Source organism: Falco cherrug, chromosome 7 (genome assembly GCF_023634085.1).
Source record: "Falco cherrug isolate bFalChe1 chromosome 7, bFalChe1.pri, whole genome shotgun sequence".
Classification (NCBI taxonomy): Eukaryota; Metazoa; Chordata; class Aves; order Falconiformes; family Falconidae; genus Falco; species Falco cherrug.
In genome coordinates, this window is record NC_073703.1 from 17,066,567 (window position 1) to 17,073,632 (window position 7,066).

The window sequence follows — 7,066 nt, forward strand, 5'->3', positions numbered from 1 at the left end:
AAGTAAGCCTGACATTGAAACAACCCTTTTAAATTAATATATAGATAACACATCATTACAAACATTACAACATAATTTAATTAAAAAGATAAGGAACATATCATTTCTCTTAGTTGTGAATGACACTTCTTGTGAGCTAATTGCTCTAGGTAGACCTCCTTTAGAAGCGAGCAGAGCTGAAAAAAAGCCACCAACACCCAGGTGATGCAAGCTAAAGTTAGTTGAAAGCCTGGTTGGTCGCAGTCAGCCTTGCACTGGCCACTGACTTCCCCCTCCAGAGGTGCAGGCAAACCTCCACCAACTTGACAAAACTATTACTAATCCCAAATGTTAGTATCCTGAAGTAAACCCTCAAAAGTCACAGCACTGTTTCTCACTGAAAAAGAATTACAGCTGATAGAATTTGGCATGTCTTACGTGTCTTCTAGTTCTGAAGGTTTTAGGGATTACCATCATGACATTTTTTCCCATTTTCACAATAAACATGACAGCTTGAAGCATCCTCCCAAGTGAAAGATACAGTTCTCACTTGTGCACTTCTAGCCAGTGAGGCTTTAGGGAAAAGCTAGTTTTTGTGAGACAATCTAATAAAACTGGGAGCGGGCACATAAATCTGAAGGCAAGCTGCTCCTGTGAGCATCCAAAAAGGACTTCTGTGGAACAGGACAGGTCTGGGGACAGCTGGGGTCAGCCCAGAACCTCATATGGTTGTTCTTCAGCCAGACTTGTACTTTATAATGTTTAAAACCCTATAGATAAAATATATGCTCATTGTTAGGGATGCAAACTCATTGCAAAAGGTTCCTTATCCAGATCACAGGAGTTTGGATCATACCAGCTGTACTAAGAGAAGCCTGCTGATCTGATCACAGCATGATGTGGATGCAGTGACCTGATCCACATCCAACCCCTTTTCCGAGCTCGCTGGCAGATCTGGGGCTGTGGTTACAGCCCTTCCCTTGCACGTTCCACTTGTGAATGACCACCTATTTGAGCCGCTGGCAGCAGGATGCTGCCCTAGCCACTCTCCTGGCCCAGCAGAGCCATCTCCTCCCCGCAGCCCTTTGTCTTGCCAGGAGGAGTTGGGTGGGTGGCAGGCTCCGAAGCGAGACAGGAGTAGGGGGCCAGCTTTGGCCCTCAGGGCAGCTGATGGGCCCTCGTGTCCTTTTGCATCCCCAAGCCCAGAAGCCACTCCTGTTTGGAGATTTGGCCATGCAGCCACCTCCAAGCAGGGTGCCTGGCCCCCCACCTGCTCCCAGCAGCTTATTTCCTTCACCGAGAAATGGCTTTAAGCTTAGTCATCTCCAGCCTGGCTGCAAGGGGCTGGCAGGGGGAGGACAGAGACCTGGCACTTGCACGTCCTTTCCCGTGTGCCACAGGCCTGATCCAGAGCCCAGCAAAGCCATGGGAGCTCCTCCTTGGACACAGAGACCCAGGCTGCTTCTGCAGTCGTTCTGCCTAATGCCAGCACAGATCAGGCCCCAAAGTGTCTTATTTTCACTACTCAGGATATTTGTGCTCTCCCCCTGCTGCCTTCGGTGTTTCTACCTCCATCCTTACCTGCACCTCCCTATTCCAAAGAAACACCCACAGCTTCCCTGCGCCTTTGCAAAGCTCAGGGGCGAGGTCCGCACAAAAGGGAAAGACTATGGCTTTTCCTTCTTGTGTAAGGGAACACTTTCAGCCACATTTTTCCTTCGGGCTTTCATCCAGAATATTTCCTAAGCAGATTTCTTATCTTGTTTACTCACTCTGGGACTCCAGTGAGCCAGACAAGTTGGGTAACTGGAGGAATCAGTCCTGCTGGTAACTCCACACGGCCTGACTACAGCATGTAGTCCTGCAGGGACAAGGGGACAGAGCACCAGAAACCACCAGTACATCGGGCAGCCCAAGCCTGGCTCTCAGGGGAGGCCCTGTGGATGAACCGGGGGGGGTGGGGGTGGGTGACTCCATATACTTTTCAGCACAACGCTAACCCCTGTGCACATTATTTGGGCGCCATGCTCTTCTGCAAAACTCCAGATACTTTCACTTTATATTTCCACACCTTAGCAGGAGCGTCTGGGCCCTGCGGCTGTGGCGTGAGCTGGGCAGGGCAGCACAGGCAGGTCCATGAAGGGTTGCCCCCGGCCACCTCAAGCCCTCGCCGGCAGGGCAGCCACATGCACCCTTAGGTGCCCACCCACCCCTGGCACCGCCAGGCTCTGCCAGGGTTTCCCCTTCCCGGGCTGCCAAGCTCGGCAGCGGGAACGGCTGCTGTTTGCCAACGTGGATCACAACGGCTCAATTTCTATTTTCAGCGACTGCTAAGAATATGAAAAATTCTTATTCCTGCAAATCCAGCAACCACACAGTCTTTCGTTACCATAACCAGAAAAGAAATATCCAATCCAGGATTTAAATTAGATCCAGGAAACCTCAGCTGTCTTTTCCTGTATAAAAGAGGTTTTTTAAATAAAAGGCAGCTTGAATGTGGCTTTCCAGCCCCAGCCTGCAGCCCCAGGCCTGTCATTAGAAGTGTCAAGTATCACAGAGGTTTGTTTAAAAGAGAATTACTGAAGCTACTTGTATTTTAGTAATATACTTACACATTTTATAAGGGGTCAGAGGTCAAAGTGCAGGCAAACGAAGAGCTACGTGGAGCTGAGATTTGTCCCAGAGGATTGAAGCAAAAGGGTGGCAGCAAGGCAGGAGAGGGGTCCCACTGGGCTGCAGGCAGGGCTCTGCCCCTGCCCGAGGGAGCAACAGAGGATGGAGAAGACACCATGAGGGCTCGGTCAAACAGGCGGCAGGTTTCGCTGCAAGCTGAGGCTCATCCTCACTCATTTAGTTTAATCCCTTCATTTCATATAGCTTGGAGAGCCTTCCCTCAGCAGATTTTGATCCATACACTCTGCAATAAGGCTGGGAGGTGCGAAGCACATTAGGGCAGTCCAGCGTTACCATGCCCCAGTGTCAAGGCTTGAGGTTGGTCTTTTTTCCCCCCTTTCCCCTGACACCCTGGGATGGCTTTCCTGTTCATACTGTGTGGCATGCTTAAGAATGCACCAACGTGGATATACTCTGTGAATTCAGCACAGAATAGCCCCCCAAATCCACAGGGACAACGTCCCCAGAAGGCTGGAGGAGGACTGAACAGGCAACCTGCAACAAGCCAAAGGTCCTTGATAACCAGAGACACCTCCCGGTACCTGTGAGGGGCAGGACTGCTCCCAGGGGCTGAGCCCCCACCCTCCTCTGTGGCTGCAAGGTGGGTGGACAAGGCAGCATCAGGGGTGTCCTGGCTACAAGGGACATGGGAGAACATGAAGACACCACACAGCTGAGACTGCTCTGGACACATCAGAGTTGGAGGGAATTAAAGGTGCCTGGGGTAAGCCCTAGGGACTGACTTAGAGAATGCAGCCACAAAGATGCAGCTGCTGCCAGTTGGTGTTAAAACCCAGAGCTGGGAGCAGCACAGTTGTGGTAACAGAAGATCTTGCACGTGGTAGGAGGCTCACACATAAGTATGCCATAATAGAGGTCTTCATTTCTGTACTTGCCATATGCAATCAGAGATTAAGTCCATCCAGGGGGAAAGGGTTAAGAAACTGCAAATGGTGATACACAAGAGGTCAGAGCTCACTTGACAGGATGTGGGAAAAGGATTGGCATTAGTGCATAGCAGTGGTGAGCAGGAGTGGATGCAAACCGAGCATATAGCAAGTGCTCCCCCTGCAATGCTGTCACACCAGCACTCGGAAAACAAGGCAGAGTCTGTTTTCTCCCAGCCTTAGGAAGGGAAAGATTGTGAAAACAGCCCATGAGTGCCGGCAATGAGCGCAGCCGCAGCCAGTCGGGGAAAGGCAACACAGGCGACGAACATCCAGCCTCATTGCTTCACCCATAGCTACTCCGAAGTGTAACAGGGACTAACACAGTGCCCAGACATGGCACGGTCCAGGCAGGGAGAACTAACCTCAGTGGCTGCACAAAGTGAAAGCTGCTTTTGGGCACAGTCCCATTTGGCGTCTGGTTTTTGTCCATCAGGGCAGGAGGCAGCTGTAAGGCAAGTCAGTTCTGCTGGCTGGCTGCTACTGCTTCATCTTTCTTCCTTCTGATGTTTAACTTCTTTCTGGTGATGTGTGAACATTTTTCTCAGAGGAAGAATAAGAGGTGGTCATTGTGCTGGGGGACCGTCAAGGCTTCTCCTTCCCACTACACTAGCAAGCTCCTTCACAGTCCATTTGGCAAACAAATAAATAAATAAATCTGCTTTACCTAAACAGATGCCACCTTACCCCTAGCTTGGAAAGCTGGGGACTTGTGCAGACTTACACTGGCTAAACCTGAGCCTGAAATAATACTGCAGCTTGTCCTGGCTGCTTTCATGTTCCTGCAAATGACTGAATATTTTGCTAACAGAGTAAATTGGAAAACCTTACCATTTGTGCATGTTCATCTGAACCAGCGCTCACTTGACAGCGTCACTTGTTCTCATTCTTAGACCTTCGCAAACCAATGATTTGCTCGTAACACTCTTGGATATTTTAATTACTTTATTTGATATTAAACCTGTTTGATAAGTGATTCGGAAAGAAGAATTAAACAACAGTATCCAAAATCTATAGTAAAATAGCAAACTCCGTTGTAGTCGCTAAAGCACTTGGAGACAATCTAAGGTTTTGGAGCCCACGTAGCAGCGTGTGCTCGTTCCTATGTGGAATTTCCATAATTCCTCAATCAATTACCTGGGAAAAGCAGCCATTTTAATCAAAACCCTAAGGGTAGATGAAATCATGAGAAAACATGAGCTTTATTGCAATGGATATTGACTGTAACTCATTAAGACGTTAAGGTATTGACATCCCGTTTGATGAGAAAAATGTCTGATAGCCAGTGTACATAACTGTGTTACAGAGAATGCCAGTATCAACACATCATAATGAGTAACTAATGATGTCTGTGGCCTAACGAGGTGATTAAAGCAGTATCCTTTGATCTATGTCACTGACTTGATTTAATGCCATGCTGAGATTGAATCTCTGTGCACCACTGGGGAGATTCAAGTAATTTGAGTAATTCACTAGCCTTGTCCCTGCATCACCGGGGACATTCACAATGAACACAGTTGCTTCAGTAGCCAAGTCACCCCAGGCGGCATGCGCTGCCAGGGGAGAGGCCACTGCTCCCCACCCCTTGCAGGAGCCTTGCTGCTGTAGGGCAGGGGGCTCGCACAGCCTCCTGCCACAACCACCATCCTTCCTTTTGCCTCACAGTCCCTGCTCCTTACAGACCAACACTACCAGCAAAGTTCAGAAGCCTCCTCTGCCACGAGAAGCTCCCAGGAAGATGCTTTGCTACCCAACCCTTCCGTGCTGAGCACAGCAGGGGAGTCACGCTGCTCTGGACTGCGGGTCTTTGTGCCTGGCACGTGCCAACCACCTTGTTCACACCACTGTGCTTGCCTGGCAGGGGAAAAGCTTAAGTGCCAGTTCTCTGGGACAGCAACGAAAGTGCCAGGAGACCAAGCCTGCAGGTGACACCAGAGATGCAAAAGTTTTGACCATGGTCACATAAAGTGAGGTAGCCTGGCTGCTGGCTACCAGCTTATATCCTGCTTCCACTTTCAAACATCCAAACAACCTTTTCACCCTCACCAGGGGAAGGACTTGTCAATCCTTTCTTATACATCGCAGCAGCTCTCTCGAGCAGCCCTGCCTACCCCTTCAGGCAGGGCTCGGCTGAGCAGCGCTGCTCCGGGGGCACAGCCGCCAGGTTTTGGATGGTATTTTGTTCATAAGGATTCCTCAACAGAAGAGTGGTCACCCTTGCCCAGACCAAAGGCCCGTTTGTGTGACCAGAGGGGACAACGGCGGGTGCCCAGGGCAGAGCACACAGTGACAGCGCTCCTCAGTACCCTTCCCACCGCCAACTGCTTTCAGTCAGTATCCTGAGCTGCGTGTGGTTTATGTGTTAGCAGCCACTGTGAATTTCACTCGCATGAAAAGTTCTATTTTGCATTGCAGTAGTTCTTCCTCATGAAGCTGATAACGAGGATTAATTTTCCCTTCCAATCATCTTTAACCTTAAGTGATAATTAGTACCAAAAGCATAACAGAGAAACAAAATCTGGACACCTCCCTTGGGCAGGAAATTATTTTGCTTGACGAATAGACCATTTTTTACAAAGGGCTTTTTCCTGTGCATAAATAACAGCGCCCTGGCTCCCAGATGCATGGGTGTGATACTGCTGTCCCCATCCAAGCAGCGATTGCCACCCAGGGAGAGTAATGGCCCAGCTGCCCCAGCACAGGGGCTGGGCACTTCGCAGCCTCTTTGCCCCCACTGAGCAGCACTCGGTGTCCTAATGGAGATCTAATTGCTCAGGCAGCCCCAGCACAGCCACCCCCCAGTACCTGCTGGGGACCTCCCTGCCCTGCAGGCAGCACATCCCTCCACCTCTGTCCCCTGCCTCATTAGCCATCCCCTACACCCCTGCTTTAGCACTTATTGTTAATTTATAACCTCAACAGCAGCACTGCCCCCTCCCACACAGGGCACCTGACCACTGCCACCACCCTGCACGTGCAAAGCTCCAACCTGAGCACAAAGCAGCCCATATTCTCCCTCCAAACATACCAGACCCAGCTCCTCCAGCTGAGAGAGGAGAGTTCAGCCTGGCCAGCCTTTATTGGCCTGAGTTAATCACATGCAAATAGGCTGCCAGGTGCTGCATCACCTGTGTGGCCTTTGCTGCCAGTGCTGCCACCAACAGTGGCCTCCTGCCCGGTAGGTGGGTGAAGGCAGCACCCAGCCACCGCTGCTCTGTCCCCGGAGGGTGCAGGCAGACCAGAGACAAAAGCAGCTTCTCTCCCTGTGCTGGGGAGCTGTTTTGCACTGCTCCGCTTGCTGGCCTTCGCCAGTCTCTGCTAGTGCTTGGAAAGTGACATTTGTGAAGCTCGTTTTGGGTCGGGGTTTGGGCAGCCGGGGTAAGCCCGGCTGGCTCCCTCAGCACGCTGAGGTGGGGGGAGCGCACTGGAGCTCAGTGCAACTCCACCAGGAACATAAAGCTCCAATA